We start from the raw sequence: 9938 nt of genomic DNA, 5'->3' as shown, positions 1-9938 counted from the left end.
AAAACTGCTCTTCTGTGATTGGGGTGATAGAAGAGGAATGACGTACTGAAGGTAGGTCTGGTACTTCAGAGCCTTAATCCAGCCTTGGTGTTGATGCACAACTCTTGGGGATCTCCAGGATCATCATAAATAAGATCCCATGGCCTAAAATAACAGAATTTTCATTTAGCTGGGCTGGAGCTTGTTGCTATGACACTGCAAGTATTGCAGGACTTTGTGGTTCTGGGAAACCATGGAGACAGTCTGGATTCTCTGCTTTTGTTCAGGTGAGGATGCTGTACTGATTAACTTCCATTGACCTCTCTGATGGTGTCTGGGGACCTGAGAAACCCCTTAAAGTAACTGGAGGGCAGAACTGATGCTGGCGAGCCCAGTGTGTCCCCTGGGGGGGTTTGACTGGGTGGCTTCTGTAGGTGGCTGCATCCCACAGCTCCCGTGTCCCTGGGAGCAGAGGGGAGCAGCAGGAGCTGCTTTGCTGGCCCGTGCCCGGGCTCTGGGCAGTGAGCAATCCCAACCGCAAGGGATGCTCCTTGCATTTCAATTGCGCTGATTTGGGGCGTCTCACGCGTTTTGTGTCCCTGCTGCTTTCTCTCAGTAGGAATTGGCTGGCTGCTGTTCCCCCAGCCCTGCGGGAAGGGGCCAGGCGGGGGAGGATCTCCTGGAGCCGGCAGGGCACCGAGAGACTCCTACTCAGCCTCCCGGATCACGTTGTCTGGCAGCTCTTGGCTTTTGACTTTTGGTTTACCTATTTATATTTAAAGCGCTCCCTCTGAGCTGTTACAGAGCAGATTGGACGTTTCAGAGGTAAAGAGAGAGACTGGGGAGAAAAGATATGAGAAATGAGCTGGTTCTGAGTGCCTGAGAACTCCCACGGGACATGTGGCTGGGTTTTAGCAGCTTGAAAATAGGTTTATGTGGGACAAAGCCTCCTTCCCGGGCAGCCTGTGGCACCTGTTTGTGCTGGCAGCAGCTGCCCCTCCCGTCCCTGTGTCTTTCTGCCTTTGGGGTGTGCAGGTGCTGGAGTAACCAGTGCTGGGACTGGAGGCACAAGCACCTCTACTACAGGTCGGGCTGCATTTTTGCTCGGGAAGTCAAACTTGTGGCTGGGCTGGGGTGGGCCCAGAGCAAACCACAACTACCTTGGAGCATCCAGATTGCAAGGAAGGGACGCCCTAACTACCAGCAGCTGACAACAAAGCGCTGGCTCGTTCCTCACTCCCTCCCCGGCTGGAGCAGCTTCTCCAGCTGCTGCTTTCCCTGCTCCCATGTCTGGGACAGCAGCTCAGCCTGCCCAGCTCCTCCAGCACTGATCACATCTGCACCTGCTCAGCCTTCTGTAAAAATTCCAGGTGGAAAGGCTCTGTGTGAGCAGGAGAATGTTCACCCTGCTTGGTGACAGTGGCTGTCCCTGAAGAGGAAAATGTCCACCCTGCTCGGTGGCAGTGTGACAGTGCCTCACCTGTCCCTGCTGGGTGGTGACCTTGCAGGTGTTGGAGGTGACAGTCGCTTTGACCCGGCTGTTCCTGAAGGTACAAGCGGTTTAAAGCTGCTTCAGAGTCTTTCCTGTGAGCTCTGGAACCAAGCTGGGTTTCGTGAAGGACAGCAGAATTGCTTAAACGGAAAAAAAAGAACATAAAGGCACATTTAGAGGTGTTAATGTCAAGGAGCACCGCAAACCGACTCATAGGGCAATAGCTTTTGCTTAACCTGCCCCCGTGGGGTGGCAGCAGGGCATCGGCACAGGGATTTCTCGTTCCGGGCTCCGCGGGGGGATCGGAGGGGTGTGCGCTGCCACTGGATGTCACTGTCGCCGTGTGGCACCGGGAGCACGGCGGGGTGGCGCTGGTCCCTGCGCTGAGCAGGGCATCCTTGGGAAAATCCCTGGGGATAAAGAACCTTCCTGATGCCAGAGGTGACGCTGCTTGCATTTTGAGTTTTTTAACCCAAACGCTTGCAGGGTCTCGGAGAGCCCAGGAGGCTGATTTCTTCCCCAGAGCGAGACGTGAGGCTGATTCCTGCAGCTTTCAGCCACCTACAGGAGCCAGGAGAGGGCAGAGGATTCTCTGTTCTAGCTCAAAGCTGAGACTTGGAGCTGGGATTTTCACCGAGTGTAAAAACAGAGCTAGGACCAGTGCTTAAATTCAGATGTGTGTGGCTTTTTTGGTTTATTCATTTTAGTATACAATTATTTTAATACCAATTTAAATTTTTAATTAAAAAAAAGCCTAGAACCCCAAATGCTGAGCAAGGGAGATGTAGATCCCTCATTTTAGATGGCTGATGAGCAAAGCTGGTGGATGGCTGCCCACTGGCCTCTCTCCTTAACAAAGCCCCCAAAATTATCAAATGACTGTGCTGACAACCTCAATCCCTTAAAATTAAAATTAAATATCGATTTAATTAAAATTAAATATCGATTCTGTATTTTTCTGTTGACTCATCCAAATCAGGAGGCGTTTCCAAGGCATCTATTTCTGCTGCTCGGAGCGTGCCGGTGCCCCCGGAACCGTAGCCTGTTGTTTGTGCTCGAGCAGGGAGTCGCAAAATGCTGATTTTTCTCCCACTTGTCTTGCATAACAAAAGGCATTTGTCACCCTTACATAACGGCGGGGTTTGTCACTGCTCCCGATGCTCCTCAGCATCCCTGGCATCCCCACAGCCCCACCTGGCCTGGCCCTTATTCCCTCCTTCTGCGGGAAGGTGTGGAGCTGTGGGGTTTGTTGGTGGCTTTTTAGGGGAGCAAAAGGATGGGAGGCTGTTTGGGGGGATTTTTTGCTTTTTAATACTTGTTTGAGAGGGCAGTGGGGCTTATCCTCAGCTGAGGTCGTGTCCCAGGCCTGCAGGAAGGGCTGTGCTGGAAATGGAGCTGAATTTCCTCTCTGCAGCCCTCCCAAGTTTCAGGGAGCAGAGCATCTGTCACCACCTGCCTCCCCGGGCCACCAGTTGCTCTTTTAATGCCTTACCTCTAATCTGACACCAGCAGGAATTCAGATTTTCTTTACAGGAATTTTCTTTACAGTAGGTTTGGTTTCCTCCTGGGTGGAATATCTTCTCGGAGCCTTAAAAAGAAATAAATGGTTTTGTTTCCTCAGGAACTAAAAGCAAAAGCTGGCTGGCTTCCCCTTTCCCTCTAGCTGGAGGAGAGAGCTGTTTACCTGTGGCCTCACACTCTTTTGTGGCCTTATCACTGCCAGCTATCAAATGACCACAGCTCCCTTCTAAATGTGAAGCAGCCAAATGTCCCAGTAACCCAACAAAGTAGTCCCTGTTTTCTGGTCTCCTCAAAACAATTTCTTAGTTGACACTTTTTTTTGTGTGTGTGTGTGTATCTGATTCTAATTATTTTTTAATGAACTCCCTAAAGTCCATGTTTCTTGTGGACCTTTGAACTTCCTGGTGCACCCAGCCTTTGCTCAGGAGATATGTTTATGGTTGGTTCTGAGCTAACCCTTTGGAGTTTGTGTTCTCAGGGAACTTGATGTACTTCCCTTCCCTCGTACAGGTGATGCTCAGGCACAGAGATCACTGCTGGCAAACCCAGGCTGCACCTGATCTCGTGGCCTGATTCGAAGTTTAATTCCAGTAGAATCAGGTAAAGCTATGGATCAGATCAGATCTGTAAAGCATGACTGGAAGATGGGATGAGCAAAAAGCTCTAAAGATTGTAAACAGTACTCAGCCACCCAGAGCAGCAGAGAAAGGATTGCTGATAAACAGATTTCTCAGTAACAGGCTTTTTCTTTGCCATGGATCAAGTCACAGATGCTGCAGGGTATGGTCATCCCCTTAAATCAGTACAGCAGGAACACCTTTTGGGGATACATTTTCCATTTTCTCATCCATTTGCTGGTTCTTGATGTGCTTTTACACATTGTGCAGTTGCTTTGTGTCCATCCTGAGAAGAGGGAGACAAATTACCCCCAAAAAGCAGAAGGCAAGATGTAGATTGTGCATGTGAGTACAAACTTCATCCTCCTCCTCATTCTGCTCCCAGGTCTGGCTTGGGAGTGTAACCACTGACAGACCCTTTGCACAAAAATAAACTTTTATTCTGATTGGGAAAAAACCTTTTATTCTGATGGGGAATGAGGACCTTGGGCTGCACCTTGGGTGCTCTTAGGGAGCTGGCTGGAGCTGAGACCTCAATTCCAGCCCAGTGAAATGGGAATTCAGGGTTATCTCCTTCACAGGTGATGGTGAAAGCCAACAGCAGTGGGATTTCTTTCTCCTGCATGGCATCTCTCAGTAAACTGCCCCTGCCAGGGAGAAGCCTGGAGAGGCTTGGAGTTAAAGGGATTTTGTTTTGGAAATTTACTTCCAGGCGAAGTGCTTTCACAAAGAGAACTGCCCTGTGCTGCCGTCATGGCCTGACCAGTCAGACAAGTGCCATTGTTGTGTCCCTGGGACAATTGGTGCAATTGCTGCAGCTGTGACTCAGCTGTGCTCCTGTGCCAGGTCGCTTCTGGCACCCGCAGTCATGCCCAGGGCTGCACAAAGGCCCCTCTCTCTGAGGGCTCTGGGCCCGGCTGTGCCGAGGGCCCGGCGCTGCTCTTGGCAGAAGTTGGGATGATCTTGGTCAGGAATTCCTTGTGCAGCTGGTGGTGCTGAGCTCCTGCTGAGCCAAATGCCCAGAGTGGGTATCACCTTGGGAAGGTGGGTCTTGAAACAGAGGCAGGTTCTTGTTCTCAGGCTGTCTTAGGGAAGTTTGGCTTTTACCCATGGCTGAAGTCAATAATGACAAAAATCCATTAAGACAAGCCCTCTCCCTTGAGACGTCTGTGGCATTTTCCTTTCTGTGTCTGCTTTCTTCCTGCCCCTTGTCTGAATTTTGCTGTCAGCTCTGGATGCAGGAGCCTTTCACAGGCAGGTGCTGAGCAGATGCAAAGGTGATTTCTTGCTAACTTTGCAGTGAAGTTTGCTTGGAGCATCTGAGGTACGTTGCAATTGTTTAACCCACTCTAGGATTTTTGTGTTAGGTGTTACTTTACACAAGATAAGCTGTCAGAGGTGATAGCTGTGAGTGTAGCTGTGCTGCCTCAGCCTGTTGTTGTGAGGACTCTGATAGAAGTGGTTTGGTTGAAGGGGGTGTTGAAAATGCAGCTGGTTTCTCAATGCCTGTTCCCAACCACCCTCTCATTGTGCCTGCTGTCTGCAGGTCAGGTCACTGTCCCCAGTGTGACAGGCAGCTCCTCTCCTCCTCGCCTGCAAAGACTGAAACCAAGGAGTATCCAGTTTATGTCCTCACCTCTCCAGTCAGGGTGCCAAAGGGTAGCATGTTCCTGGCTGATCAGAGCCAGGAGAAATGAAGCTTCCCCAGCACAAGCTTTCACCTGCATTAGCAGCCAGATTAAAGCCATTTAGGAGCTCCAGGACGTGAGCTGGATGTTAGCAGAGGTATAACCCATATTTGCATGGCCATATCTGTGTTCTTGTGAGATTATAGCTTCCACATGGCATGAGACTGCAGCATGGAATGGCTCTCCTGGCTTATGTGTGCACACCACTCTGCAGAGGATTGAGAGGGCCTTGAGTTCCCCTTGCAAATCCAAGGCTTTGTTCTCCCTTTCAGTGTTGGCTGCACTCAGAGCTCAGCCAGAGCCAGGGATATGCAAGTGGGAGGCACAGATGGACTTCTTTGGCCAGCCTTCATCTGAGGATCTTGCTGTATTTAGAAGCTGCCCATCAACGTGGTTCACTCCTGTGAGATCAGGCATGAGAGAAGCCGGTGGCTGTGTCCTTCCCCCTCTTCTGGGAGACAACACTGCTGTCTCCTGGGAAGCCTCTCCTGCTGGAAGGTGGCACAACACAGGCCACATCTCTGGAAATCTATCAGATTATCCTGCCTGCCTACAACAGAAATGCTTTGAAAGAATGTTCTGATTGGATGGGGAAAATCAGAGTACAAACAGATTATGCCTCTCCCGTTTCTCCCTGTGAAGGAGAGGAGCCCAAGTGCCAGTCAAACACACTGTACTGAAACAGTGCACCTTAGGGAAAACTCTTCCTTTTCCCCTGACAGCTCTCCTGTGAATATTAATTTCTCTATTTGAGTGCCTTCATCTTCCAGGAGCTGTGCAAGTGCAAACATTAACCAACTCCTCTGGTGCAGCAGCTCTTGCAGTGCAGAGTAGGCATGGAGCCAAAAAGGAAGCAGTTGTGAAGGTGTTCTGTGTCGGCTGCTGGTTGTTATTTGCTGCTTTGGGCAGATTTACCACGATTACCATGTGCAATGTGATGAATCTGGTGTATATAATATATGCAGGCATCTGATATGGTATTTATGTACTGATAGGTCACAGGAAGGAGAGCTGATAAACACAGACAAATGTACAGGTATTCTGCATTGTACTTAAATCAGCTGCCTGTACGTGTGGTTTAGTTAAACATCAACCCCAAACACTGCTGCCAGATGTATTGCAGTGCAATGCCAAATAGGAATTGTAATGAGGAATGTTTTCCAGCAACCCGTTCTTACCAGGAGAGTGGTGAATGCTCCATTTGATGGAATTATTAATGATATTCAGCAACTGCTTGGACTGCTGGGTGGAGGCTTTGCTAATTCCATCTGGAAGTTCCTTTCTTGGTGCTTAAGGATGATGAAGATGATCTTTTCTCTGCAGCTGGGTGACTATTGGCTCCAGTTAACAAATCTTGTGTCAGGGGAAGGGATCTGAAAGAGAATTTGGGCCAATTATTGTTTCTGTGTGGCACCATTAGAGGCATCTGAACTGCCAGAGGAGCTCCTTTCTGGTACCTGTCAGGAGTAGCTCATTTAACCACTTGTTTGCAATTAATGTGGTCTAAACACAAGTGTGATTAGTGACCAGTGGTGTGGGGAAAACATAAACACTTCTGCATTTCTTTTATCCACCTCTAGCAAAATCAAGTGTGTTCCAAGTGCTCCCAGACTGGGAGACACGGGCAGCCAAACCTTCCAGAGTGCCCAAAGGCACCAGTGACCAACCTCTGGTGCTGGTGTTCCTACACTATTTTATGCTTCAACGTTTCTGTAGATGTTTGTCTTCAACTTCTCAGCTGTTTGTGAGCTGATTGTTGGTGTTTGCTAATGTCCTATAACTTTTATAGCTGCTTGAAGTCCTCAGGAACTGAAAGAGCATTATCAGCTTCCTCCACACTTCTTCAACTTCATGCAGCCTGTGAGAAACAAAATAGTTAAAGGCTTTTATTTTTATTGTGCTTTGAAAGTTTTTAGGGGTTTATGCAAATTAAAATAGGCATTATTAATGAGATATTCATGAGCCCATCCCTTAGGTGCTACTTATAAAATCAAATCTGTAACAAGTTGGGTATCTCTTTGTATTGAAAATAATATGACTTCTTTTGGATGATGAAATATGAACTCACTAGGTGATACCAGCCTTGGTCACTTCCTCTCCCCAGTGAATCAGAGAAGCCTGGAGAATTATGAACCTGGCACACATTTCCCTGTTGGTGCTGCCCTTTGTGTGCTCATCCTGCCTCTCTCCTCTCATGCCTGTGCCTCCCATCACACTGCCCTGTGCCTGACCCTGGGTGCACAAAGGGTGGATGCTGCTTGGAGTGCTGCTAAATTCCCACTTAGCACTGACTTCAGTTCGTGGATTTTTAGAGGAAGTTTTGGTTTGCGTTGTATTTTGGCTTTATTCAAAGGAAAAAGCAGGGAAGTTCCCCTCCAGCCTGCAGAATGTAGCTGTCAAGAGAAGTGGCTTCATTTCTCTTTCTTAAAGCTTTGAGTAGCCTGTTATTCTTAAAATAAGCCCCAAAAAGGGCAGTCTTCTTTATGTTGCGCTTTGGGTCTCTTGTATGGTGGTGCAGGGGAGTAGCTGTAGTGAAAAGTAGGCTCTGCTGAGATTGGCAGGAGGAAAAAAAAGCAGAGCATGGGTTTCATTTCTCTGATGATCTGATTCCCTCCTACCAGCCTGGAAATGCTGAACGTGAGCCTTTGTCTGGCATATGGGGATTTGGAGAACTGCTGCTAATTACAGCAGTTGTGCTATCCTGCTTAAATGGCTTAAATAATATATTAAGTGCCTTTATGATCTCCCACAACATGCTGGAATGTGAAGAAGTGCATATTCTGCTGTTTATAGTTTATGGCAGGAGTTACTTAGAGAACATTAATCTGCACAAAAAATGGGGTTTGACGATTTATTGCTTATGTAACTCCCTGTGGGGTCTCTAGATGCTCAGATCCCGTTGTGCAGGGTGTTATCCTGAGGCAGAGCATGAATTTCCATCTTGGAAGGTGAAGTTTAGTCAAAAGGAAAGACACTGTGGATGGTTGTAGGGATGACAGGGAAGGGTCATGACACACTGCTGGTCAAGCATTGTGCAGTTAGTCTCAAGGCAAAGGTAAAAAGTGTGGGACCTGGAGGAGGACCACAGGAAGCCTCATTCTAACTTATTTAAGGAGTATTCCCATTATTTTCATTAAAATCTAATTTGAAATTAGAAGCATGTTACTAAGCATCATATCTAGAAGTGGGAGTGTTCGAGGGCCTAGATTAGTGCTTATCCAGAAAAAGAAAGGTATTATGTCTGCTCAGGAATCTTTTTTTACCCCTTTTCATGTTTTTATTTAGCAAAAATTGTTAGTCATCTGTTTCCACCCAGATTCCCATGTCTCTTGCTTCTAAATCACCAATTTCTATTTCTGCTATTGTACCTAATGCTTAGAAAAAATGTGAGAAGAGTGTGTTGTGAATGTCTTGTTGCTGGATCTGGTGTGAGGAATAACTGTGGAACAGCTGAGTAGTCCTAGCCAAGGGCTCCAAGAACCTGGGAGGGCACATGTTGAGGGGGAACAGAAATCACAAAGTGACAACAATGAAAAGATTGGCACATTCTGACCCTTAATCTGGTTTAGCTTGACATAGCTCTCTGTAAAATCACAAGTTCTGTTAGAATACAGTACTAATTAGCAATATTTCTCCTATCTGAAATTAATAGGCTCTGCAGTGTAAGAAAAAAAAAGAAGTATTTTTGTCCGGTTTTGCTTGCTAGTAGCTTGAAAACAGGGAGGTGAGAAACTTGTGTCAAATCTTGAAGTATAATTTTGCAATTAAAAGACTGAGGAGAAAGTGTGATCTGAAGACCTTCAGTTTCCTCGCCGCGACATAAAATTAACAGCTCTCTTCATTCTCATTCTGGTTTAATATTCCTGCAGAGAAGGAAGCAGAAAGAACTCCCTGGGCTGGCTTCAGTGGAATGGAGGAGCTGTTACTTAGGCAATAACAGGGTACAGGCTGGGAGGGGTTTGGGCTGGCATTAGCTGGGGAATGTCTGCACTATGCTCTGGATGCTAAAATGTGATATATAGCTAAAGCTAAAAACAGAGAGATGCTCTCTGGGAGATAGGAAACTGTTTGAAAGCACCTCCTGATTGGCTTCCCAGAAATTTTCAAGGTCATACATGCACCAGCTTGCAGGGATGCACAGCTGGCACCTCATCACTAAAGCCAGAAGAATCTCAACTCAAAGGCTGTTAGTGAACTGTGTGGGTAAAAATAGAAGGATAAATTGAAACTACCTGAAAGTGGAAGAAACAGCTGGGAAGTGATAAGAGAAGGCAAAATGAGTGAAGCAACTCTTGCCCATCATTGTGGTGTCCAAGTGCTTTATAAGAACTTCAAATTGCTCCTTCCTTGAATATACCAATTTTCTTTTTCAAACTGTGACAATTTTGCAACCTTCATCTACCCTGAACTTGTCTTCTATTGCTAAGAATCTGCTCAAGAGTCTACTCCATACTCCAGGCCTAAATTTTATTACAACTGCTGGGTCTAAAGCTCTTCTAGGAGTAGCTGGACTTTTACCCAGAAGCTGAGTGAGTGCCAAAGGCTTTTATGGATCAATTAACCATACATTTTATAAAATAAATATACATGCAAATACTTAATATGGTAGGCAAAATTCTGATTAACCCCTAATGGTTTACC

The sequence above is a fragment of the Taeniopygia guttata genome, chromosome 19 (genome assembly GCF_048771995.1).
Source record: "Taeniopygia guttata chromosome 19, bTaeGut7.mat, whole genome shotgun sequence".
In the NCBI taxonomy this organism is placed as follows: domain Eukaryota; kingdom Metazoa; phylum Chordata; class Aves; order Passeriformes; family Estrildidae; genus Taeniopygia; species Taeniopygia guttata.
Note: the sequence above shows the minus strand (reverse complement) of the source record.